The sequence below is a fragment of the Petromyzon marinus genome, chromosome 42 (genome assembly GCF_048934315.1).
Source record: "Petromyzon marinus isolate PM22_M1 ecotype Great Lakes invasive population chromosome 42, UKy_Petmar_22M1.pri1.0, whole genome shotgun sequence".
In the NCBI taxonomy this organism is placed as follows: Eukaryota; Metazoa; Chordata; class Hyperoartia; order Petromyzontiformes; family Petromyzontidae; genus Petromyzon; species Petromyzon marinus.
Genome location: NC_133708.1, coordinates 1785163 through 1812592, shown reverse-complemented (window position 1 = coordinate 1812592; position 27430 = coordinate 1785163). Strand labels below are relative to the sequence as shown.

At 55.8% G+C, this 27430-nt stretch overlaps 1 protein-coding gene across 2 annotated transcripts in view; it reads left to right on the top strand.

Annotated features, from left to right (window-relative positions):
* Positions 1-27430, top strand: part of LOC116951105 (metabotropic glutamate receptor 2-like) — an 87723-nt gene that overhangs the window by 30110 nt on the left and 30183 nt on the right. The gene's annotated exons all lie outside the window — the stretch shown is intronic.

Here is a 27430-nt window from a genome sequence, read left to right as displayed (position 1 = left end):
CAGAGACACACAGAGAGTGTGAGAGACAGATAATTTTTTGACTTTTTAAACAACTTTTATTGCCGCCAGCAGCAAAAGCACTGGAGGCGATTTCGATATGAAATACACAGTCACCAGCAAACAAATGAAAATAAACATTACAAATCCACGCGGTGTGGCACTAAAAAGGACCGCGCACAACATGAAAGAAAAGTCACGTGGTGGTTGTGGTGGTCATTTGTGCACGTCACGTTGATGAGCGAGCGCTTCAGAAGGTGAACATGAGGGTGCCGTCCACGCTAGTACAGAGGGATTTTCCGGCTCCCCAGCGTTCGAAGAAGCCATGCACATCACCGACATGTGTGTGGTATGCGTGCCCAAGCCAGATACGCGCCTTAAGCAGGCCTCTGAACACTGGAGCATGGAGCAGCCGTCAGTGTCACCTTCCAGCATCTTTTTTTCTCGTTCTGTACACCGCCAACTTCGCCTGAGCACAGGCGAAGTTGGCGAGGTCATGGCGTTTGTTAGCCAGGTAAGGCACCTCATATACGAAGCTGCTGTTGTAGAAGGGTACCCCCAGTTTCCTGAAGATGTCCCCCAAAAGGCGAACATTGGTTTGAGCCCGTGGCAGTGTAAGTACTGGTGGGGCAGATCCTCCCTGGCACCGCAGGAGATGCACCAAGTCTGTTACCCCTGGCGAGATTCGGCTGAGCCACACGGCCGATGGCAACGTGCAGTGTGCCAACCTCCACTGGAGGTCACTGCAGCGTTTGGCTACGGGAGACCTTGTACATTTGTTTACACTGAGGGGCGGCCGCAATGAGGGGAGAGAAATGGTCTCTCCATTTTGTGTCCGGTAGGTCGTCCAGGTCCTGGGAATGCAGCGCCTTGACACAGCACGTGTAGAGCGCTGTGTTTGGGGCACTCATGAGGGGCACGTTCAGAGAGAGAGACATATAGAGAGAGTGAGAGACACAGAGACACGTCAACGCCCACTGGTAACACGCAGGGGTTCCCGCTAACGAGAGCGCGCGTTATCTCATTAACAACGCTCCATCAAACACTCTGCACGGCTAATATCGCCTAGACAGCAAACTGCGGTCGCCCCCACCCCCACTGGCCTCCAAACCCACACGAGCAGGGTCGACGATCCACGTGTGTGTGTGTATGTGCGTATGTGTGTGTATGTATATTTGTATGTGTGTATCTGCAGCGCCACACCTATTACCATCATTCGGGGAAAAAACGGTGATCCAATCTCCGACCCCCAGGAACAGGTTTGCAGATTTGCTGAGCATTTCTGAGAGGTCCTGGGGGAGGGAAAATCCCTCAGCCAGGAAAACATCGTGGCACAAAGTGGGGATGACCCTGCTGAGGCTGCGGTGCCTCAAATATTGTAAGAAGTCACCCCCTGTGAGTGGCTGGCTGAGGTGCCATCTGTTGAGGAAGTATTGAAGGCGATCCGGAGTCTGAGACCAGGAAAGGCAGCGGGCAGAGATGATCTCCCAAGCGAAATGCTGAGGGAGGGTGGCGTTTGTGCACATACTGCCCTATATGACATCAGAACAGTCTGGACCACTGGACGGGTTACGCAGGATTGGAAGGATGCCCTGGTGGTCCCCCTTTTTAAGAAGGGGGACCGCACAGACTGTAACAACTACAGGGGCATCTCACTCCTCAGTGTGCCGTGAAAGGTCCTGGCTAGGATTATTCAACATCGCCTTGCCAGGTACGCTGAGGAGAGGCTTGCGGAGTCCCAATGCGGTTTCAGGAAAGGGCGGTCCTGCACAGACGCCATATTTTCTGTCCGTCTGCTACAGAGGAGGTGTAGGAAATTCCAACAAGACCTACACCTCTGCTTTGACCTGGTCAAGGCCTATGATACCATCAGTAGGCCTGGGCTCTGGGCTGTTCTTCGTGCTTTTGGAGTACCTGACCCTCTGCTCACGATCATCAAGGACCTTCATGATGGTGAGCGGTCCCGGGTAAAACTACGTGGCCGGGAGTCAGAGCCATTCCCTGTACACCTTGGAGTGCGACAGGGATGTCCTCTGGCTCCCACATTATTTAACATCTATTTTGACCACGTAGTTCGTGAAGCCTTCAATAGCTGTACCGGGGGAATCTCCATATGGTACAGATATAATGGGAGGCTGATCGATGCCCGGGTGCGGTCAAGGGATGGCTCCCTATTGCTCAACCACGTTATGTATGCTGATGATTTGGTAATAGCTGCTCATTCAGAGGAGGAGCTGGAGACGCTGCTGCTGAGACTGGAGCGTGCCACTAAGAGGTGGGGCCTTACCATCAGCCCCACCAAAACTAAGCACCTGCCTGGGTATTTTGTACCATCGGACACTCCACCCCCACAACTCCCAATCGGTGATGGGGCAGTTGTGGAGAGAGTGGAGAGTTTCCCATACCTGGGCAGTGTGCTTATGACTGGCTCCAGTTTAACAGCAGAGGTCTCACTCCGAATCATTCGAGCAGCAATATCTTTTCATCGGTTGCGTAACGCTGTGTGGAAGCTACCTGGTCTGTCGCTCCGCACTAAGCTTCAGGTCTTCTCGGCCACGGTCATTCCCTCCTTTCTCTACGCTTGCGAAACGTGGGCCTCCCTGGTGGAGCATCTTCGCTGGTTGGAAGCATTTGGGCTGGCCTGCCTGCGATCCATGCTGGGTTTAACCAGACTGGATTGTGTGAGGAGCTCACAAATCCTTGAAAGATCTGGGCAGGAGCCCATCGGTGAGCTCCTCCGGCGGGCGGGGCTGCGGTGGCTGGGTCATGTGGCCCGCATGCCCAGCCGCCGCATGCCGAGACGGCTTTTGTTCAGCCGGGTTGAGGGGGCTGGACGGGCGCGGCGCGGGCTGGGGAGGAAGTGGGGTGGTGTGTTGCAGGAGGACGTGGAGCTGGGTGGACTTGCCGATGACTGGTGCCAGCGGTGTCGGGATCGGCCTCTGTGGGGGAGGCTCGTGAAGGATGCTACTGGGCAGTTGGAGGTAGTCGCCCTCCAGCAATAACGGAGGGCGGAGGAGCGACGCTCACAACGAGCAGAGCGCCGGGTGGCTAAAGCACAGCAGGTTGGCACAGTAGGGGGCACAGGTGGTGCATCAGCCAGTCATCTCAGTCAGTCGACCCGTGGCACCTGGGTCTGCCCCGGGCGTTCGACACGTGGCCTCAGGGTGCACATAGCCTGGCACAAGCGTCGTGGTGACGTCACTGCCAATTAGTGGCGAATGGCGGTTGTTGTTGTTGTATGTGTGTATGTGGGGAGCGGTAGTGTAGCGGTTAGCGCTACGCTGCGCTACGAACCGGGCAACCCACGTCCATTTCCCGCTCACGACCAACACCAGTGATTATTTTCTGAACCAGTCCCGGGCCTCCCCTAGGTCGACTCAGCTTCAAATGAGTATCTGGTGCAGTATGTAAACATCGCCACTGGAAAGACAAAGGCGGTCGGGCGTGGTGCTGGCCACCCACCCCCTCGTGTGCCGTGCCGACCTTCATAGGTGCAGCTCGCTAACAGCACTTGCCCCTACAGTCTGTTAAGGCTATATGGGGGATCTTTGTCTTTGTTTATACGTATGGTGATGCGTGTATGTGTGTGTGTACGCATGGTGATGCGTGTATGTGTGTGTACGCATGGTGATGCGTGTATGTGTGTGTGTACGCATGGTGATGCGTGTATGTGTGTGTGTACGCATGGTGATGCGTGTTCAGTACAGCTTTGGGGACGCCGCGAGATGTTAGCTATCTCGCCTGGTATACAGGAAGTCGCGGTGGGTCCGATGCTCGACCCTGACGCCTGCTGTATATTTCGAGTCTGCGTGTCACGATCCCCCCCCCTCCCCTTCGTCACACTGCGTCACAAATAGTCAGACCCCCCCCCCTCAAATATGACGTCACAAAGTTTTGCCCCCCTCCAAAAAAGTAAAAAAATGCTTCAAATCGCTTTAAACTATTGTCATTGTAGTGCGTATTTAACGTGGCGCTGTACTCTGATGTTGTAGGAGAAAACATTTGTTAAAAAGTCTATTTAATTAAGTAGAACGTGTTGTCTATATTTGTTTAAAGTTGCGCATTTTGATGTGACGTCACATTTCTCAAACCCCCCCCCCTCGTCACACATCGTCACAAATGTCTGACCCCCCCCCCCAATAGGTGCATGACGTCATTTATGGACGGCCCCATGGTTGAGCTTTCATTTGTGATCGCAAGGTCGCTTCTGAGAGAAAAAAAAGCTACAAAGCAGCTCAGTGGGGCCTTACCTGTTCAAATGAATCGATAGTTTTGATGAGGTTTAAGTCTTGTATGCCTACGAGACTTGCGCTTGAAAACTAGACTGGCAGAGATGAGACATTGGCACTCCTTACTGCATCGAAGCCAGGAACCATAGAGTTGACCAACGTTGAAGCGATACAAAAAGTAGAAGCAGACGAGCTGGTGAGAATGACGATGCAGGCAGTGGACACTGGAACTGTCTGGACACATTACGTAGGCTGGGACAACAGCAGGACAATTGAAAGTGTTGTAAGAGCCTACGGAGTGATGGCGACATCGCAAGAGATCACTGCCGGAAAGACGTTACCACGACTTGAGCCCACGTCGGCACTCCAACAAGACGGAGGGGGTGAGAGAGGACACACCACGTGACCACAGTGGACGCACCGACTGCGGGCTATCTGCCCCATGGCGCGTGGTGACGACGACGATGATGATGATGATGAGTTGAACTTCGTTTGCACCGTACGTCGCCGACCGTGTCAATCGGTGGTTTGCGGGAGAAGGTCGATGCGCCGTTGAAGGCCGGCACGGCACACGGGGGGGGGGAGGGGGTTGGTGGGCGGGCCAGCGAACCACCGCCCGACCGCCTTTGTCTCCCCGGTGAGCGATGTGTTTACACACCTCGCAGGGTACTCATTTGAGGCTGAGTCGACCTAGGGGAGGCCCAGGATCGGGTTCAGACAATCGAGACGAGGTGGCGCTATGCTGCGGGATGGGAATCGAACTCGGGTCGGGAGACACGTTGAGGGAGGGGTGGGGGTGGGCACGTGCAGGGGGTGATGGCATCAACCCAGAGAGGGGTGGGCACGTGCAGGGGGTGATGGCATCAACCCAGAGGGGTGGGCACGTGCAGGGGGTGATGGCATCAACCCAGAGAGGGCGGGGGGCACGTGCAGGGGGTGATGGCATCAACCCAGAGGGGTGGGCACGTGCAGGGGGTGATGGCATCAACCCAGAGAGGGGAGAGCACGTGCAGGGGGTGATGGCATCAACCCAGAGAGGGGAGAGCACGTGCAGGGGGTGATGGCATCAACCCAGAGGGGTGGGCACGTGCAGGGGGTGATGGCATCAACCCAGAGGCGGGAGGGGTGGGCACGTGCAGGGGGTGATGGCATCAACCCAGAGGGGGGGGGGCACGTGCAGGGGGTGATGGCATCAGCCCAGAGGGGTGGGCACGTGCAGGGGGTGATGGCATCAACCCAGAGGGGGGGGGGTGGGCACGTGCAGGGGGTGATGGCATCAACCCAGAGGGGGGGGGGTGGGCACGTGCAGGGGGTGATGGCATCAACCCAGAGGGGTGGGCACGTGCAGGGGGTGATGGCATCAACCCAGAGAGGGGAGAGCACGTGCAGGGGGTGATGGCATCAACCCAGAGGGGGGGGGGTGAAGTGAGTGGGGGCTTGGGGCAGGACGCGTCACAGGGCCAGGAGGAGGACCGTGGTGGCGGAGGCGGTGAAGAGGAGGAGGAGGAGGAGGGGGAGGAGGAGGAGGGGGAGGAGGAGGAGGGGGAGGGGGAGGAGGAGGAACGTCGATTGCAGTGACAGCCGTGGGATGGAGAACGAGGCGATGAGATCGGTTCGTATGAGGTGGCGGGCGAGGGGACGGCGGGTGCTAGTGGGGGGGGGGGGCTGGTAGGGGGGCCTGGTGGGTGGATGGGGGGGGGCTGGTGGGTGGATGGGGGGGGCTGGTGGGTGGGTGGGGGGCCACGTGCGGATCGTTCATCGTGGGATCGCGAAGAGGCGACGGCGGCGGTGGCTCGAAGGGTCAGGCGTGGGGATCTACACCCTGCAGGGGATTGCCCACGGACTGATGATTGTGATGATGATGAGGATGATGAGGATGATGGGGATGAGGATGATAGGGATGATGATGATGATGGTGAATGACGCTGGTGGGGAGTGGTGGCGTCGCTCAGCTGCACCGCTTCGTTCATCGTGCACGGAGGTCGCGCGACCCCCCCATACCCCCCCAGACCCCCCACCCCCCACCTCACCCCCACCCCCCCCCGACGCCCCTGGCTACACACCGCTAGTGGAGCGCTGTCCCATACCCAGCGGACAGCGGGCGAGGGCGTTGCGGGCGGCCTGCCTTAAAGTAGAACGCGCTAAGAGAAGTAATAATAATATAATAATATAATTATTATTATTGCAACTAATTGGCAAAGCAAACAAACACGACTATTAAAACGTCTCGGTAAGGCTGGGGGTAAACAATAAACAACAGAAACAACAGCAGCATCAGCAGCGTCACGAGCACACCGCTCTCACGCTGATTATCCCCCCCCCACCACCACCACCCCCCCACCGCTCACGCTGATTATCCCCCCCCCACCACCACCCCCCCCCCCCCCCACTAGGAACCACTTCACGACGAGCGGGCGGCTCGCGTCGCTGGCTCTGGGCTCATCTAAATTGGTGTCGCGCGCTCGAACGGTCGTTGCAAATTGAAATTAATTACATGTAATTTATTTTATATATGTAACTATATAAAATATACTTATATAATGTAATACATATAAAACGTGATATATGATAATATACGTTATATATAATGTAATAGATAAAACGTGACATATGATATATGTTATATATAATGACATATAACGTATATATCATATATCACGTTTTATGTCTTACATTAAATAAGTATATATCATTATACATAACGTTTATATATGTAAATTTATATGAGATATCTAACTATATATAATTATATATAAATCACTATATATTATATATAACTATATATAGATCACTATATATAATGACATATATATACAACTTTTTTGTGAACCTTATGGCAAGACCCCGGAGTCCCGCCATGAGGTTCATATTTACAATGACACAAATAAACAACAATACGAGAGACATTCTCTCGCTGCGACTCAATTTCCCATTGATCGCGACAAGTCAGGTCATGGCGTTTGTTAGCCAGGTAAGGCACCACCCCATATACGAAGCTGCTGTTGTAGAAGGGTACCCCCAGTTTCCTGAAGATGCCCCCCAAAAGACGGAACATTGGTTTTAGCCGCTGGCAGTATAAGTACCGGTGGGGGAGATCCTCCCTGGCACCGCAGGAGATGCACCAAGTCTGTTACCCCTGGCGAGATTCGGCTGAGCCACGGCCGATGGCAACGTGCAGTGTGCCAACCTCCACTGGAGGTCACCGCAGCGTTTGGCTACGGGAGACTTGTACACTTGTTTACACTGAGGGGGAGGGGGGGGGGCAGCCACAATGAGGGGAGAGAAATGGTCTCTCCATTTGGTGTTGTCCGGTAGGTCGGCCAGGTCCCGGGAATGCAGCGCCTTTACACAGCCACGTGTAGAGCGCTGTGCTTGGGGCACTCTTGAGGGGCACTTTCCTGCAGCCTCGGAGCTTCAGTAGCTTGCCGGAGTCGCTGTGACCGGGGGGCTGCGCGCAGGAGATGCAGAAATCCGGGAAAGAGGAGGAGGGGGGTGGAGGGCCGCCACTATTCCCCGGCGCCTCCAGCTTCAGTCGCAGCTCCTTCATGGGGCGAAGCGACGTCCCGCAGCAGCTTCTCACCAGCGAGCATGGAGCGGAGCCCTGCAGTGGTGGCGATCTCAGCTGCAGTCTTCCACTTGGGCAGGTGGGCATGCACGAGGTGGAAGACTGTCCGCAGCCCTGCTGATGTGAGGCGTTGAACCAGGGTCCTCTCTCCTCTGATTCCCTGGAAAAGGCCGTTGCAGAATAAGGGCTCGTTCAGGAACTGCGCGAGGTTGTAAGGCGGACGCGTTCTGCTCCACTCGAAGCTCCGCCACGCGTCCAAGAGGCTCTGGTGATAACCTGGCAGCCTCGTGTAGTCGACCAGGCTCAGGTCCATCAGTAAGAGCTTTTTGCCATACCCCAGGCACCCCCCTGCATTCCTCAGCAGGGCGAGGGCCGGCGACTTCCAGGGTAGCTCCTCCCGGTCGTACAGCAGCCGCCTGACTGCCATGAGCCTGAAACTCATGGCTCTGGCGGCGACGTCCACCAGACCCTGGCCGCCCTCGGCCACCAGCAAGCAGAGAACGCCCGGCCTGAGCCAGTGCTTCCCGTGCCAGACGAAGTGCGCAAGTGAGCAGTTGACTCTGGTGAATAGCCAATCAGGAGGCTGGAGGACCTTGGCCTTGTGCCACAGCACGGATGCTGCCAGGGTGTTAGCGACGAGCACTCGGCCCCTGAATGACATCTGCGGAGCGTGGCGTGCCCATGTCAGTAATTTAGCCTCGATTGTGTCGGCCAGCTCGGTCCAGTTGTTCAGAGCGACGTCACGTGGTTTCCCCAGGTAAACCCCCAGGTACTTGACTCCGTCGTCCCGCCAAACGACTCCTCCTGAGAGGAGCACAGAGCGAACGCCGCCTCGCGACCCCAAACACAGAGGGGGCCTCGCACTTGGGCCAGTTGACCCTGGCGGAGGAGGCACTCTCGTACACTGCAACTGCCTGGCAGAACACGGAGGCGTCATGCGCGTTGTTGAGGACGACGCATCACGACGTCGTCTGCGTAAGCCGAACGCTTGATGACCGCATTCACAGGTCCCGGGACTTTGACGCCAGACAGATTTCGTCTCAGGTGGCGTAGCAGTGGCTCAATGGACAGAGTGTACAGCAGCCCCGAGAGGGGGCATCCCTGTCTGACCCCCCCTCGTCACAGGGAATGGTGTGCTGAGCCACTGGTTTATCTTCAAGAGGCTGGATATGTCCCGTGTACAGGAGCCCACCATGCGAGATGAAGGGCTGGTCGAAGCCGAGCGACGTTAGGAGTTTGTCCAGTTACTCGTGGCTCACCCTGTCAAAGGCTTTCTCCTGATCTAAGAAGAGGAGGCCTAAGTTCACGTCGTGCGCTTCTGCAAGGGAGATTATGTCTCTGACCGTACCGATGTTGTCGTATATGCACCGTCCGGGGATGCAATGACTGTTCTGGCAGGATCAGCTTACCCAGAACTGTCTTGAGACGGTTTGCCAGCACCTTGGAGAAGATTTGTAGCCAGCGCACAAAAGGGACACGGGTCGCCAGTTCACGATGAGGTGCAGGTCCCCCTTCTTGGGTAGCAGGGAGACCACCGCTCTCCTGCAGCTCTGTGGGAGTTCACCCTTCTGCAGGCTCTCCGTCAACAATTGTAGTAGTGGAGGGCCAAGCTCATCCCAGAAGGCCGCATGCAACTCAACCGGCAGGCCGTCAATCCCCAGGGCTTTACCAGATGCAAGCCCTTTCACAGCGGTGTGGAGCTCCTGCAGGGTGACGGGGCTGTCCAGACGACCCCGCTTGGGGACTCCTAAGGTAGGGCCCCCGTCCAGTAGCTCCTGGACAGCCTCGTCGTGTATGGTTTCGGGGGCGAAAAGATGTGAGTAGAAATCCCTGGTGGTGTTGGCGATCTCGTTCTCAGATGTTGCTGTTTGTCCATCTGGAGTTCGCAAATTGGAAATTTTCGTGGTGTTTGCCGATGCTTTGTTTAACCAGAAGTAAAGCTTAGAGGGAGAGTCCATCTACGACAGGTGCTGCATCTTTTTGCACACAAAAGCACCATGTGCCTGCTCGTCCGTGATGGACCTGAAAAGCCGCTGTTTCTCCAGTAGCGTCTCACCCTGCTGTGTGCTGTGGGATGAGCTCAGCTCTGCCACAAGTGCCAGCAGCTCGTGTTGCAGTTGGCGCGCCACCTCGTTCTTGGCGGCGGCGTGCTGGCTCATGAACTGCTGACAGAGAGGCCTGACCTGCGCCTTTGTGTTGTCCCACCATAGCTGGTGGGAGCTGAAGCTTCCTTTGGCAGGCAGCCACTGAGCCTAAAAAGGCTTTGAAAGTTTCTCTGAAGTCGGTGTCGTCAAGCAGCTGTACGTTGAGTCTCCAGTAGGCGCTGTGCTGCTCTGCTCTGGGAATGCGCAGCAGCACAAAGACGAGGCGATGATCGGAAAAACCGGAGGGTACGATTTTACTGTCCCCGAGCACGTTAACGCCGCTGGCGTACAGTCGGTCGAGCCTGGCAAGGCTTATCCTGCCTTGAGAGCCGCAGCGGCACCAAGAGTACTGCCGCTGGGCTGGATGCTGTAGTCGCCACACGTCACGCAGATCCAGTCTCCGCACGAGTTCGGCTAGCGGCCGTGCGGATTCAGGGTGAGGTTCGGCAGTATTGCGGTCGAGAGCCGGGTCGAGGGTGCAGTTAAAGTCTCCCCCCACGACGGTGAGCACGTCGTCCACGTCGTCTGTCGCGAGCGCGTCCCACAGCGCTCCGAAGAAGAGCTTCCTCTTGGGGGCCCTGCTCGGCGCGTACACGTTATAGCACCTGAGGCAGGATTTATTCAGGATGAATTCGACAGAAATCAAGTGACCTTTGACGATTTCACGCCGGCGAGGTTATCCTCGGCATGGCTGAAGAAGGCCCGGCCGCCTAGGAAAGGCTGGCGTTGGGCCTCCAGAGTGGCGTCGAGGTGAGTTTCCTGGAGGAGAGTCACATCTGCTTTGTGTTCCCTGACAAAGTGGCAGATCTGGTCGCACCTCTTGTCACAGTTCAGACTGAAACCTTAATAGCTGAAGCCATCATGTAGTTGTGTGGTGGTGGTAGTGTTAACAGTAGTTGCGGGCGGGTGGGTTACTTCTGGGCAGAAGTAAGCTCCTTCTTCACCTTGCGCATGAACGCTTTCAGGCTGTAGCATTCCTGAGTTGAGAAACCAAACCTGTCGCTGTTGCGGAAAATTTGTTGGGATGCTTTGAGGAAAGCGGTGAGGTCAGGGAAAGCGGCCCCGACCCTAACTTGACACTTCCTGAAAGTTTTCCCGAGGAAGCTGTGGATGTCTCCAGGTGTGTAATCGAACTTGCTGTTGACTTGTGAGTATCTGAGCTCACTCACGTTGTCTTCTCCTTCGGTCTCCGACACCTCGTCGTCCGAGTCCTCCAGCTCGTCAAACTGTGACTCGGCAGAAACCTCGTTTGCCGTTGGTGATGGCAGGGCCTCATTGGGAAGATCGTGGCTGCCCTCTGGTAGTGGAGGGTCTTTTGCTCTCCCCTCGGGTGAGGTGAGCTGGCCTTCGTCGCATTCCTGCAGTGTGGCACTATCAGGCGCCGCACCGGCTGGTGGTTCCTCTTGCTCTGAGGATGCTGAGGTGGTGGTGGCGGTGGGGGTGTTGGCGGTCCTTGTCCCACCGTGTTGTCCTCAGACGGGTCGCCGTCGAGCATGTCTACATGATCATTCCCCGCAACGCCGTCTAGGACGTCGCTCGCTGGGGGGCATTGCTCGTCCTCCTCTGCGTCTTTTGGGTAGGGCTCATGATCGGCGGTGGCCGCGTGCTTAGGGTTAGGGGCCGCGTGGCCTCCTCCGCCATGGCCAGGCTTCACCCTTGCGCTTGTGCGAGGTGACGAGGGTGAAGCACTCGTCATCTTCGTCGTTGGCGGGCGGCTTTGTGCGACCGGTCGCCGAGTCAGCATCCTGCTGCTGCAGCAGCTGGCACTCGTGCTGTGGTGGCTGCTGCTGCTGAGGTTGCAGTGGCTGCGGCTGCTGCTACTGCTGAGGCTGCGGTGTCTGCTGCTGCTGAGGCTGCGGTGTCTGCGGTTGCTGCGGCTGCTGCTGCGGCTGCTGCTGCTGCGCAAGCTGCGGTGGCTGCTGCTGCTTCTGCCAGCGCTGCTGAGGCTGTGGCAGCTGCTGATGCTGCTGCTGGCGCTGGTGCTGCGTGATGTTTGTTGCAGGCTGAACGTTTTTTCCTTTTGGTTTGCCCGTGCAGTTTGCACGGGCATGGCCGAAGCCACCACACACGTAACAGCGCGGCCTCGCGGTGGACACGTACACGGTGTAGGCGTAGCCTTCCGAAGTGTACTTAAAGTTCACGTTTAGTTCCGTGTTGTTGGCATTTAAAATCATAAAAGTTTGTCGCTGAAACGACAAGACGTGCGCCAGTTCTGGGTCCCGTGCGCGCCAGGGTAGCATAATTATTCGGGACACAACTTTGCCAAACCGTTCAAGATCTCGTTGTAGGTCGGCAGCTTTGAGGAAAGGTGGAGGGCATTGGAGATGAGCACTTTTCGTGCGGGGGAGAAGAGAGGTGTGCATTGCACAAACATCTCCCCCCTGAAGGCGAGGCACCGCGGCGATGACGCATGCCACCATCTCCATGTTGGCGAGGAGGAGTACGTAGCCGCGGTTCATGGGAGCCATGGCGATGATGTTCCACTTCCCCACACACTTGTCCAGCGGCGTCTATCACGTCGTCCACCTTTATCTCAGGTGGCGGGAAGCAGAACAGTCCCTGTTGGGCGGTTTGAGTGATATGATCCTCCGGCATAGCGTGGCATTGCAAATCAAAAAATAAGTAAATTACATAAATAAATAAACTTCGTTAGCTGCACGAATGAAAGGAGAGAACAAGACAAGAAGAGATGGGTGGAAAATAAGAGTGGGGTGGGGGGTGCGCAGGGTGGCGACAGGAGAGAGAGAGGGGTGGCCGTGAGCAGGTGTTGTCACGAGCGTCACGTGGCGTGGTTGGTGCTGTGGGGGCAGGGAAGAGAGCAGAGAGGAGAGGAGTGAGAAAGAGGAGCGAGTTTAATGTTTGCAGTAAAGCAGAAGAATAGGAAGGATGTAACAGAGGTGGGAGGAAAGGTTGTGGGTGCAGGGCTGTGAGTAGGCCGCAGGCTTGCCGAGTAAACGAGTGTGTTGAGAGTAAAAAGAGATAAAGAAGTGAGAAGCACGACCCAGTGTTGTTGGAGGCACTCACAGAGGCGGAGGGGAGACGATGATGATTACTCGAAGGTGCTGGGAGATTTAAAGAGGTTTGCTGGGTAGTGCAAAAAACGATGTCAGGCGAGGCTAGGATGCATACGTAAAACTAGGCCCTCACTGCAGGTAATGTGATCGCCAGGAGCACGGGTAGACACGCCCCCTTCCCAGAGAGACCGAGAGAGAGGAGAGTGAGAGACACGCAAACTCCAAATATACAGCAGGCGTCAGGGTCAGGATGAGGATAGAAACCACGACCTCCTGCATACCATGCGAGGGAGTTAACATCTCCTCACCACCATAGATTGCGAGCCCAGAGCGCAGCTCAGTGTCACATTGCCACCACCGCAGTGGCCGCTTTCCCCCTCCGCTCTTGAAACCAGATTTCAATACGAGCATCAATTCTCTGCTTTTATGTTGAAGGATCAATACGTGGTGACACCGCGTTTGAAGCACAATGCACGATGTCAAAACAAAAGCCAACTTAGTGGGGGGCGGGGAGGGGGCATGGTAGTTGGAGGGAAAGCAGAACGGGGGAGGGGGGCACATCTGACTCCAGAGACGCCAGGATCTTTGAAGGAAAAAGATAAGACGAAGAATTGTTACCCGCATCAAAATCCGGGGAGCAGCGCTTGGAAACTCCCAAAAACACGAACATGCTGTTAACGAGCAGCGCATATGAAGGTCGGCACTGTGGCACACGAGGCGGGGATTGCGTGGCCAGCACCACGCCTGGCCGCCTTTGTCTCCCAAGTGGCGATGTTTACTCATCGCACCATGTACTCATTTGAGGCGGAGGCACAGAACCGGTTCAGGTAATCGTGACTGGTGTTGGCCGTGAGCGGAAATCGCTCTTCTGCCCTCCCCTGTTGTTGGAGGAGGTCTGCCTACAACCGCCCAGTAGCAGCGTCCTTCAGGAGTCTCATCCACAGAGGCCGTTCTTGACTTCGCTGGAACCAATTTTTGACTCAGCTCCACATCCTCCCATACCGCATTACTGCACCGCTTCTCGAGCCCTTGCCGTGCCCGTTTAGCCCCCTCTATTCGGCCAAACATAAGTTGCTTGCACACGCGGTGTCTGGGCATGCGGGCGACAAGACCCAGCAAATGCAGCCTCGCCTGCTAGAAGAGATAATTAATTGGAAGGTGTCCAGATCTTTCAAATTATCTGTGAGCTCACTAATACAGTCTGGTTAAATTCAGGATGAATCGTAGGCAAGTCAGCCTGAAGAGTTTCGAACCAGCACAGATGTTCCTTTAAAGGGCTCGGCATTTCGCTGAGAATATCCGCAGCTTCGCGTGGAGCGACAGGCCAGGTGGATTCCACACAACGTTGCGCAGCTGATGAAACGTTAATGCCGCCCGGCTGAGACCTCCACTGCCAAACCATATTTGCTCTGAAGCACACTGCCCAGCTACGGAAACGTCTATACTCTCTCCACAACTGCCCCATCACTCATGGAGAGCGGAGGGGATGGAGTATTTAATGGCACAAAATACCCAGGCAAATGCTTAGTTTTTGTGACCCTGATGGTAAGGCCCCCATCTCTGAGTAGCACGCTCCAGGTTCAGCAGTAGCACCTCCAACTACTCCTCAGAGTGAGCAGCAACCACCAGATCGTCAGCATACATAACGTGGTTAATCAGTAGGGAGCCATTCCTTAACCGCACCCCTACCAGATGGAAATTCTTCTCGTACGTCCATGGAGAGTTTCTCGAACAACGTGGTCAAATAAGGCGAACAGAAAATGGCTTTGCCTTCAGGCAATACAACTTTACCTGAGCCTGCCCACCATCATGAAGGTCCATAATGATTGTGATCAGAGGGTTTGGGACTCAGAAAGCATGAAATTTAACCCAGGCAATAAATCAGAGACGTAGGTCCTGTTGGAATTCCCTGCGCCTCTGCTGTAGCAGACGGACAGAGTATATGGCGTCTCTGCAAAGACCGCCCTGGACAGAAGCTGCATTGGGACTCCGCAAGTCGCTCCTCAGCGTGCTGCCTGGCAAGGGGCGAAGTGGAATAATCCTCAATAGCACCTTTCCACCACCACCACCACTACTATCACAGCCACCAAAGATTCCCCATATAGCCCTAACAGACTGTTGGGGCAAGTGCTGTTAGCGAGCACCTACGAAGGCTGACACGGCACACGAGGGGGTGGGTGGCCAGCACCACGCCCGACCGCCTTTGTCTACCCCAGTGGCGATGTTTACACACCAAACCAGTTATTCATTTGGAGCTGAGCCGACCTAGGGGAGGCCCAGGATCGGTTAAGATAATCATCACTGGTATTGGTCATGACCGCAAATCGAAATCGCTCCTCACCTATGTGTGTGTTTACAAACTAAACTGTTTTTATTTTACCAGGCAAGGCCCCACTGAGCTGTGTAGCTCTTCTTCATCAAGCGAACACCTGGCCATCACAAATGACAGCTCGACCAAGTGGCTTACCACATAAAAATTTACAGCAGCCAAATACTCTAAACACTTGACGTTGATTCTAAATGTGGAGGGGAAATCCGGAGGACCCGGATAAAAATCGACGCGACCACGAAGAGAACACGCAAACTCCAAATATCCAGCAGGCATCAGGGTCGGGATCGAACCTAAGTACTCCTGTACAGCAGGCGAGGTAGTTAACATCTCACCAACGCGGTGCCCATACACGGCTGCACACACTCACACGGTCTTGTTTTTGACATGGAACGCGTTGAGTTGTCGTTTACAAAGCAGGTCAGCACCACTCGTGAGAGAGACATTGATAGAGAGAGAGAGTGATTGAGAGAGTGAGAGAGAGAGAAAGTAAGAGAGAGTGAAAGAGAGAGTGAGAGACTTTTGACTTTTAAACAACTTTCATTGCCGCCATCAGCAACAAAACTGCAGGGTATTCAGTTACGATTTATACAGTCACCAGCAAACAAATAACAAGCACTATAAGTCCACGCGCTGTGGCGCTAAATGCGCCACGCACAACACAAAAGAAAGTCACGTGGTGGTGATCATCACGCACGCCACGGCGACGAGCGAGCGCTTCAGAAGGTAAACATGAGGGTGCTGGTACAAAGGGCTTTTCTGGCTCCCCAGCGTTCGAAGAAGACGCGCTGCACATCACCGACATGTGTGTGGTACGCGTGCTCCAGCCGGAGCCGTACCTTCCGCAGGCCCCTGAACACTAGAAGTACAGAGCAGCCATCAGTATCACCTTCCAGCATCTTTTTCCTCGTCTTCTACACTGCCAACTTCGCCTGAGCACAGGCGAAGTTGGCGAGGTCATGGCGCTTCTTAGCCAGGTAAGGCACCCCATAAACGAACCTGCTGTTGTAGAAGGGCACCCCCAGTTTCCTTAAGATGTCCCCCAAAAGACGGAACATTGGTTTGAGCCGCTGGCAGTATAAGTACCGGTGGGGGAGATCCTCCCTGGCACCGTAGGAGATGCACCAAGTCTGTTACCCCTGGCGAGATTCGGCTGAGCCACACGGCCGATGCCAACATGCAGTGTGCCAACCTCCACTGGAGGTCACCGCAGCGTTTGGCTACGGGAGACTTGTAGATTTGTTTCCACTGGGGGGTGGCCGCAATGAGGGGAAAGAAATGGTCTCTCCATTTTGTGTCTGGTAAGTCGACCAGGTCCCGGGAATGCAGTGCCTTTACACAGCACGTGTAGAGCGCTATGTTCATGGTGCTCTTCAGGGTCACGTTCCTGCAGCCTCAGAGCTTCAGTCGCTTGCCGGAGTTGCTGTGGCCAGGGTACTGCGCGCGGGAGAAGCACACCTCAAGGAAGAAGGATGAGGGGGGGGGGAGGGCTGCCACCGTCCACCGGCACCTCCAGCTTCAGGCGCAGCTCCTTCATGGCGCGGAGCGACGTCCCGCAGCAGCTTCTCCCCAGCGAGCATGGAGCGGAGTAACGCAGTGGTGGCGATCTCAGCTGCAGTCTTCCACTTGGGCTGGTGGGGCCTGCACGAGGTGGAAGACTGTCCGCAGCCCTGCTGACGTGAGGCGTTGAGCCAGGGTCCTCTCTCCTCTGATCCCTTGGAAGAGGCCGTTGCAGAACAAGGGCGCATTCAGGAACTGCGCGAGGTCGTAGGGTGCGCGCGTTCTGCTCCACTCGAAGCTCCGCCACACGTCCAAGAGGCTCTGGTGATAACCTGGCAGCCTCGTGTAGTCGACCAGGCTCAGGTCCATCAGGAAGAGCTTCTTTCCGTACCCCAGGCACTCCCCTGCATTCCTCAGCAGGGCAAGGGCCGGCGACTTCCAGGGTAGCTCCTCCCGGTCGTACAGCAGCCGCCTGACGGCCATGAGCCTGAAGCTTATGACTCTGGCGGCGACGTCCACCAGACCCTGGCCGCCCTCGGCCACTGGCAGGCAGAGAACGCCCAGCCTGAGCCAGTGCTTTCCATGCCAGACGAAGTGCGTGAGTGAGCGGTTGACTCTGGTGAATAGCCAAGCAGGAGGCTGGAGGGCCTTGGTCTTGTGCCACAGCACGGATGCAGCCAGGGTGTTAGCGACGAGCACTCGGCCCCTGAATGACATCTGCGGAGCGAGGCGTGCCCATGTCAGTCATTTAGCCTCGATTGTGTCAGCCAGCTCGGTCCAGTTGTTCAGAGCGACGTCACGTGGTTTCCCCAGGTAAACCCCCAGGTACTTGACTCCGTCATCCCGCCAAACGACTCCTCCTGGGAGGAGCACAGAGCGAACGCCGCCTCGCGACCCCAAACACAGAGGGGGCCTCGCACTTGGCCCAGTTGACCCTGGTGGAGTAGGCCCTCTCTTACACTGCAACCGCCTGGCAGAGCGTGGAGACGTCATGCGCGTCGTTGAGGACGACGCATCATGACGTCGTCTGCGTAAGCCGAGAGCTTGATGACCACGTTCTCAGGTCTCGGGACTTTGAGGCCAGACAGATTTCGTCTCAGGTGGCGTAGCAGTGGCTCAATGGACAGGCTGTATAGTAGCACCGAGAGGGGGCATCCCTGTCTGACTCCCCTCGTTACAGGGAAAGGGGCGCCAAGCCGCTGGTTTATCTTCAAAAGGCTGGATGTGCCAGAGTACAGGAGTCTAACGTGCGAGATGAAGGCCTGGCCGAAGCTGAGCGACGTTAGGATTTTATACAAGTACTCGTGGCTCACCCTGTCGAAGGTCTTCTCCTGATCTAAGAAGAGGAGGCCTAAGTCCATATTATGCGCTTCTGCAAGGGAGATTATGTCTCTGACCGTACCGATGTTGTTGTATATGCACCATCCGGGGATGCAATATGACTGTTCCGGCAGGATCAGCTGACCCAGCACTGTCTTGAGATGGTTTGCCAGCACCTTGGAGAAGATTTTGTAGTCGGCGTACAAAGAGGGACACGGGTCGCCAGTTCACGACGAGACGCAGGTCGCCCTTCTTGGGTAGCAGGGAAACCACCACTCTCCTGCAGCTCTGTGGGAGTTCACCCTTCTTCAGGCTCTCTGTCAACAATTGTAGTAGTGGAGGGCCAAGCTCATCCCAGAAGGCCACATACAACTCAACCGGCAGGCCGTCAATCCCTGGGGCTTTTACCAGCTGCGAGCCCTTTCACAGCGGTGTGGAGCTCCTGCAAGGTGACGGGGCTGTCCAGACGACCCCGCTTGGGGACTCCTAAGGTAGGGCCCCCGTCCAGTAGCTCCTGGACAGCCTCGTCGTGTATGGTTTCGGGGGCGAAAAGTTGTGAGTAAAAATCCCTTGCGGTATTGGCAATCTCGCTCTCAGATGTTGCTGTTTGTCCATCTGGAGTTCGCAAACTGGAAATTTTTGTGTTGTTGGCCGGTGCTTTGTTTAACCGGAAGAAAAACTTAGAGGGAGAGTCCATCTGTGTCAGGTGCCGCATCTTTTTGCACACAAACGCACGATCTGCCTGCTCATCCGTGAAGGACCTGAAAAGCCGCTGCTTCTTCAGTAGCATCTAACCCTGCTGTGTGCCGTGGGATGAGCTTAGTTCAGTTTCAGTATTTTCAGTTTCTTTATTTTGGTATAGGCTGTGAGCCATTCGGCTCTTCAATCGCGTGCAATCACAACAAAAAAACACGAACAAGAAAACATCTTAAAGTGACTATATGAGTGTGCAAACAGAAAATCAATGAAAAAACAGCAAAAATATTCCCAAAAAAAAAATCACCGTACACCAGCGCTGTGTGCAAAAAAATCCCAGTGGGATGCAAGTCAAATAACAACAACAGCAACAAGAAAACTTAGATTTAGGCCATCAGTCTAACTCCATACTACAATAAAACACACATGTCCAAACCAAAAAACATTTTCGAAATCACCAAAAAATAAAGCCATAATTCTGCCTCAAGTGCCAGCAGCTCGTTTTGCAGTTGGCACGGCACCTGGCTCATGAACTGCTGACAGAGAACCCTGACCTGCGCCGTTGTGTTGTCCCACCACAGCTGGTGGGAGCTGAAGCTGCCTTTGGTAGGCAGCCACTGAGCCCAAAAGGCTTTGAAGGTTTCTCTGAAGTCGGTGTCATGAAGCAGCTGCACGTTGAGTCTTCAGTAGGCGCTGTGCTGCTCCACTCTGGGAATTCGCAGCAGCACAGAGACCAGGTGGTGATCGGAAAACCCGGAGGGTACGATTTTACTGTCCCCGAGCACGTTAACGCCGCTGGCGTTGACGTACATTCGGTCGAGCCTTGCAAGGCTTATCCTGCCTTGAGAGCCGCAGCGGCACCAAGAGTACTGCCGCTGGGCTGGATGCTGCAGTCGCCGCACGTCACGCAGATCCAGTCTCCGCACGAGCTCAGCGAGCGGCCGTGCGGATTCAGGGTGAGGTTCGGCAGTGTTGCGGTCGAGAGCCGGGTCGAGGGTGCAGTTAAAGTCTCCTCCCACGACGGTGAGCAACGTCGTCCACGTCGTCTGCCGCGAGCGCGTCCCGCGGCGCGCCGAAGAAGAGCTTCCTCTCGGGGGCCTTTGCTCGGCGTGTACACGTTATAGCACCTGGGGCAGGAGTTATTCAGGACGAATTCGACATAAATCAAGTGCCACGCCGGCGAGGTTGTCCTCGGCATGGCTAAAGAAGGCCCGGCCGCCTAGGAAAGGCTGGCGTTGGGCCTCCAGAGTGGCGTCGAGGTGAGTTTCCTGGAGGAGAGTCACATCTGGTCAAGGTGAGTTTCCTGGAGGAGAGTCACATCTGGTCAAGGTGAGTTTCCTGGAGGAGAGTCACATCTGCTTTGTGTTCCCTGACAAAGCGGCAGATCTGGTCCCACCTCTTGTCACTGCGAGCACTGTTACAGTTCAGACTAGCAACCTTAATAGCTGAAGACATCATGTTGTTGTGTGGTGGTGGTAGTCTTAACAGTAGTTTCGGGGGGCTGGGTTACTTCTGGGCAGAAGTAAGCTCCTTCTTCGCCTTGCGCATGAACGCTTTCAGGCTGTAGCATTCCTGAGTTGAGAAACCAAACCTGTCGCTGTTGCAGCAAATTTGTTGGGATGCTTTGAGGAAAGCGGTGAGGTCAGGGAAAATGGCCCCGACCCTAACTTGACGCTTCCTGAAAGTTTTCCCGAGGAAGCTGTGGATGTCTCCAGGTGTGTAATCGAACTCGCTGTTGACTTGTGAGTAACTGAGCTGACTCACATTGTCCTCTCCTTCGGTTTCCGACACCTCGTTGTCCGAGTCCTCCAGCTCGTCAAACTGTGACTCGGCAGAAACTTCGTTTGCCGTTGGTGATGGCAGGGCCTCATTGGGCAGAGGGTGGCTGCCCTCTGGTAGTGGAAGGTCTTTTGTTACCCACTCGGGTGAGGTGAGCCGGCCATCATCGCCTTCCTGCATTGTGGCGCCGTTAGGCGCCCCACCGGCTGGTGGTTCCTCTTGCTCTGAGGATGCTGAGGCGGCGGTGGCGGTGAGGGTGTTGGCGGTACTTGTCCCACCGTGTTGTCCTCAGTGGTAATGGGGGGAGGTGAGCGGTGGTGGGAGGGGGGGAGTGAGCGGTGGATGTGGGTTGGGTGAGCGGTGGGGGTGCATGGTGGGGGGCCACGTGCCTTGCGTGACCTCCGTACAACCGCGTGACCTCGACGTGCTCCGTCGATCGCCGTCACCGTTTGATCGCAGCCACTCCACATTACCGGTTCGACGAAATTCCCAGCGAAAAGTCTCCCCCAGCTACCGCCCACCTTTCCCCCTCTCCCACCTCCACGCTCGCTCTCCCTGTCTCTCTGTAGAATCATGAATTATTCATTGATATCGAGGAACGCGACCGCCGCCCTCGCCGTTGTCATCGTCGCCGAGGGGGCTAGGGTGAGAGGCCCCGCGATCTTTCGTAATTTTCAAAACAAAATTCACTGGGGCTCTGATTTTTTTTGTTAAGTAATGCACACACACATACGCACACACACACACACGTACACACACACAACAACAACAACCGCCATTCGCCACTCAGTGGCGGTGACATCACCACGACGCTTGTGCCAGGCCATGTGCACCTTGAGGCCACGTGAAGTGTCGAACGCCCGCTGGCAGGAGGTCACGGGGCAGACCCATGTGCCACGGGTCGACTGACTAAGATGACTGAGATGACTGGCTGATTCACCACCTGTGCCCCCTGCTATGCCAACCTGTTGTGCTTAAGCCGCCTGGCGCTCCGCTCGTTGTTGTGAGCGTCGCTCCTCCACCCTCCGTTGTTGTTGGAGGGCGACTGCCTCCAACTGCCCGGTAGCATCCTTCACCAGGTTCCTCCACAGAGGCCGATCTTGACACCGCTGGTACCAGTCATCAGCAAGTCCACTCAGCTCCACGTCCTCCTGTACCACATCACTCCATCTCTTCTCTAGCCCGTGCCGCGCCCGTGTAGCCCCCTCGATCCGGGCGAACAAAAGCTGTTTCGGTATGCGGTGGTTGGGCATGCGGGCTACATGACCCAGCCAACGCAGCCTTGCCTGCCGGAGGAGCTCACCGATGGGACCTTGCCCAGATCTTTCAAGGATTTGTGAGCTCCTCACACAATCCAGCCTGGTTAAACCCAGGAAGGATCGTAGGCAGGCTGGCCTTTGGTCCGTCACTATGTAGTCCAGCAGGTGTTCTTGCTTGGACCCGGCATGTATCCATGATGTTGTGTGGATGCGCCGCTGCCGGAACAGCGTGTTGGTAATTACAAGCCCATGAGCTGCACAAAAATCAAGCAGCCTCCTACCGTTGTTATTGAGCTGATCTGGCCCATTCCCTCCAATAACTCCAGACCAGGTGCCAGCATCATGACCAACTCGGGCATTGAAGTCACCCAACAAGATGACTCTATCCCGACGGGCTACTTTAGCCAGCACCTGTGACAGGAGGTCATAGAAGGCATCTGACTCATCGGATTTGCCTGCATCCCTCCACGGATGTTCGTCTTCGGTGGGGACATAAGTAAGCACGACCACCACTCCTCGCCACCGGTTGATGGGAAGGCGAGCCCAAAGTAGCCTGGGGCTAACAGCTTCCCACACCTCACCGCCAGACTCCCACGCACCCTTCATTCTTTTGTTCAAAAGAAGAGCCACACCCTGTAGTTTGGCAGTCTGCTGCCCCGAGTAGAGGACTGTCCACCCCTCATGCTGGCAGGAGCAAGAACCGGTCCACCAGACTTCCTGAATGCCACAGAGATCCAGGCGGTACCGGTCCAGCTCCCGACAGAGGAGTGGCAGCCTCTCCGCAGTGAGCATTCGAACATTGCACTTGGCCACACGAAGTGGCTTTTCGTTGTTTCTGGAGGAGCCTAGAGGGTAGAGATTCAATCTCCTGGCTTCGCCAATTGGGGTTTGGCCAGGAGACGTCATAGACGCCTGTCCCCCCAGGGCCTCCGGCACAAGCTTATTAGTTACATTTTTAATTTGTGGTTTCGTCGTAATTTTTTGAAGGAGGAGGGATTACCAGCCCCTCGCACCCATCCAGAGCCCCGGTTTAGCCACTATGGTGGTCACAGACGCCATGAGGGGAGAGAGCCAATCGGAATTGGCCCTCTCCCCACAGCACTGTCCACGACAGAGTTGCCCATCCGGCACCGCGAGGAGGTAGGGGGTTGTTTTTCCACACACACACTCACGCACACACACACACGTACACACACACACACGCACACACACATGGACACACACACGCACACACACATGCACACACATGCACACATACACGCATGCACACGCACACGTACACACATACACACACGCATACGTACACACACACACATGCACACACACGCACACACACGCACACACACGCATGCACACACACACACGCCCTCTTAGGGGATCGTAAGTACGGTTTTGAGATGTTTATATTTACTACAAAAATGGAGGGGGGGGGGGGGGCGAGGAGGTGTTGCGAGCCCGGACCCCCAAAGAAACCCTGGCTCCAGCCCTGAACAACTCCAAAGCGACGCCGTGGAATCAGCGGAGAGAGATTAATCCTCCTCGTCGTCGTCGTCGTCGGAGTCTTCTCTCGTCCCAAGGAGTGCCCAGTGGTCTCTCTCTCTCCAAGATACAGAGGGAGGAGAGGCAAGGGAGAGGCAAGGGAGAGGGAGAGGTGATGGAGGGGAGAGAAGCAAGGGATAGAGAGAGCGAGAGAGTGGTCGGAGAGTGAGAGAGAGGTGACAGAGAGAGGGGGAAATGAGAAAGAGGCAACGGATAGAGATAGGGTGGGCACATAAAGCAAAGCATTGAAAAAATAACCAAAATGATGAACGAAGCAAAGTGCCAACTACACCGAGCATCTTCTTGCTTCCTCTGATCATATTAAAACGAGAGGTGAGAGAGAGAGGCCAGTGAGAGAGAAGCAAGGGAAAGAGATAAGTGGGATAGGCGAGAGAAGCAAGGTATAAAGAGAGAGAGGTGGAATTTGTGCGATCCCGGGTGAAGCTCATCACCGACCTCGACACGGGATCCCCGCTTTTCTACTCCCTCGGGAGGCAAAACGGGAGGTGCAAATCCATGGAGTGCTTCTTTGATGGTGACGGTGTCCTGACGCACGAACTCCAGGAGAAGTCGACCATCATCAGAGACTTCTACCGCAGCCTGTTCTCCCTGAAGAAACATCGGGAGTGGCCCAGGTGGAGGCATGGAGTGGTCTACCCACCCTGGGGGAAGACGGGAAAGAGCTGCTAGAGCAAAAATTCACCAGGGATGACCTTGACGCAGCTGTAAGAGGACTTGCCCCAAATAAATCCCCAGGGTTAGACGGGCTAATAGGGGAGTTTTATGCCGCTTTTTGGCCATCCCTACGGGAAGACTACAGAGAGGTGCTGGAGGAAGCCTCTGTGACCGGGGTGATGCCTCAGTCTTGGAGGAGGGCGGTGCTCACTCTGCTTCCCAAGAACGGAGACCTGAGACACCTACAAATTGGCGTCCGGTGTCCCTCCTGAATACAGACTACAAAATATTGACGAAGGCTCTTTCCCTGTGACTGAAAGGGGTGATTGCACAAGTCGTAAACAGGGACCAGTCCTACACCATCCCCGGACGAACCATCCACGACGGCACCTTCCTGGTCAGGGACCTCATCGCGGTGTCCCAGAGGTTGGGCATCCCAATCGCGTTTCTGACTCTTGACCAGGAAAAGGCTTTTGACAGAGTGGACCACAAATACCTGCTGGGAACCCTCAAGACCTTTGGTTTTGGGGATGGCTTTGTCCGAACGATCCTGGCATTAGAGCCTTTCCTGAGTCTCATAAGGCGGAGACTCAGCGGTCTGGTGCTCAGGGAACCAAGTGTCAAGTTGGTCCTGACGGCATACGCCGACGACGTCCTCCTCCTCATCCTGCACTCCCTGGATGATGTCGCCCTGCTGCACGAGTGCCAGGAGGTCTTTTCGAAGGCCTCCTCATCAAAAATGAACTGTCAAAAGTGCAGCGGGCTGCTGGTTGGAGCGGGGGATATGACCGAGTGTCCCGAGAAGGCAAAAGCCATCATTTGGAGCACAACATCGTTGCACCATCTGGGGGTGTTCCTGGGACCAGAGGAGGAACCACCACTGAGGAACTGGGTCGAGCTGGAGGAGAAGGTGAAGGAGCGGCTGGCCACCTGGAGTCGCCTGTGCAAGTTCCTCACCTTCAGGACAAAGACGTTGGTGGTGAACAAGCTAGTGACGTCCATGCTCTGGCATCGACTCTTCTCCCTGCAAACCCCCCCCCCCCCCCCCCCCCCCACGAGCCTCTTTAACGCGCTTCAGAAGCGAGTCCTCGACTTCATCTGGTTGGGCGGAGGACACCGGGGCGCGGCTGGGGTCCTGGCCCTGCCACTGGATGAGGGCGGTCACGGGCTGGTGTGTGTGCGGACTCAGCTGGCCACCTTCCGACTGCAGGCTGCGCAAAAGTTCCTGCACGCTGCCCCTTCACCGGCCTGGAGCGTCACGGCCTCCTTCCTCCTGAAACAGCTAGGGGGTCTGCAGTGCTCCAAACAACTATTCTACATGGACCTGCAGGGCCTCCCACTGGGACAGCTGCCACCTTTCTACAGAAGCGTCCTGCAGACATGGAGCTCCCTCGCCGTCAGGAGGCTGAACCAGCCGCAATCGGCCGAGGATCTGTACTTCGAACCAATCCTCAGGAACCCACAGACAAAGCTGCCATCTACCACCGCCACCCCCGGCATGGAGAGGCGCCTCGCCAACGCGCGGCTCACCAGGATGGGAGATCTGGTGGAGCCTGAAACACGGGGCCGGTGGCTCGGACCAGCAGACATGGCCGCAAAGACAGGGCTGCAGTTGCTCCGGGTAGCTGCCCAGATCCTGGCCGAAGCCAAGGGGGCCTTCTCAGCGGCAGCGGGGAGAACGCCCCCCATCGGCGTTGGGGATGACGAGGCCCCTCTCGGTCCCCCTCCACCGGAGCTCTCAGTCGTGCCACTGCATCGCCAATACCGACAAACGAAGGCGGATCACAACCTGTGCCGGCTGGAAGACTTACCGGAGGTGGCCTTCGCAAATGTAAAGAGGAAGGTGCTCTACTCCTACATGGTCCGGATTCAACAACAGGACACCCTGAGGAGCCACAAGGACCATGCCTAGAGGAAAGGCCTGCCCTGCTTCTCTCCGGAGAGGCCTCGCTGGCAACTCTACTCCAGCCCGACATACAACCGCATCGGCGACCTCAGCTGGAGCATTGCCCACGGCACCATCACCACCAACACCTCCCTGGCGTGCTTCACCGACACGTCCCTGGAGTGCCGGTTCTGCAGTAAAGTGGAGACGGTGGCACACCGATACGTGGAGTGCATGAGCCTGGACTCGCTGTTCAAGGTGCTGAGAAACATCCTCCAAAAGTTCAGCCTCCACTTCTCCACGACGGTCCTCATCTTTGAATACCCGAAGGTCGACGGACCCCAACATCTTCAGGGGCTGGTCAACGTTGCTCGTTGGCTACGCCAAGCTCGCCGTACACAGGGTGAGGAAGGTGGCCCAGGAGGGGCAACTTCCGGCCAGCAGCCTGGGCATCTTCCGCACTCTGGTCGAAGCCAGGGTGTGGCCGGAGTTCCGCCATGCGCGGCTGACCCATGCCGTGCCGGCCTTCAAGGAGCAGTGGGCGCTGGAGGAGGCCGTGTGCTCGGTGGCAGAAGACGGAGAGCTCTGTATGCAGATTGTGAGCTACCCGTCGGAGGCTGTAGTACTGCGAGAAGGGCTGGGTGCAGATGCAGCACTTGTCGTAATTTTTTTAATTATAATCATATTACAACTATTATATAGAAAACATAGGGGGAACATAGACATGGAGTAGGGAGAGAGGGGGTAGAGAGAGAGTGGGGGTAGAGAGAGGGGGTAGAGAGAGGAAAGGGGTAAGGGGAGCAGAGCGTGCTATTGTGCAATCTTGGTTAAATCTTTCATTTAAAAGGGGGGGGGGGGGGGGAGGTTACATAAAGCAAAGCATTAAAAAAACTAAAAAAGCTAAATGATGAACGAAGCAAAGTGACGACTACACCGAGCATCTTCTTGTTTCCTCTGATCGTAAAAAAGAGAGAGAGGTTAGAGAGAGGTGAGACAGAGAATAGAGGCAAGTGAGAGAGAGAGAGGGGTGAGAGAGAGGCAAGAGAGAGAAAGATGAGACGTAGCCATGCAGCCAGCGGAGAAGATTGGGGGACGGGGCTGCATCATTATCCGTGATTTCTCTCCTTGCCCGATGATGACACTTCACCATCATTCACCAGAACGACCAGCAACCTCCAATTTCGGGGAAAAATGCTACCAAATGGGAATTACGAGCGTTATTATTATTGTAACTTTTTTTGGTGGTTACGGGTATAAAATAACGATTTCTAAACATCAGCTACCTTCTCCTGTAGGGGGTTGCGGTGTGGCTGATTTGTTTACGACGTCGCTAGTCAACTGGCGGCCTCGGCCAGGCCACTCTTCAGGAGAACGGGCCATCTGCCGAACCACACAAAGGCAAAGGTCCCCGGTGTAGTCCGCGCAGGCTGTGGTGGAAAGTGCTGTTCGCGACTACCAGCGCCTATGAGGGCCGCCACGGCGCACGAGACAGGGGTGGG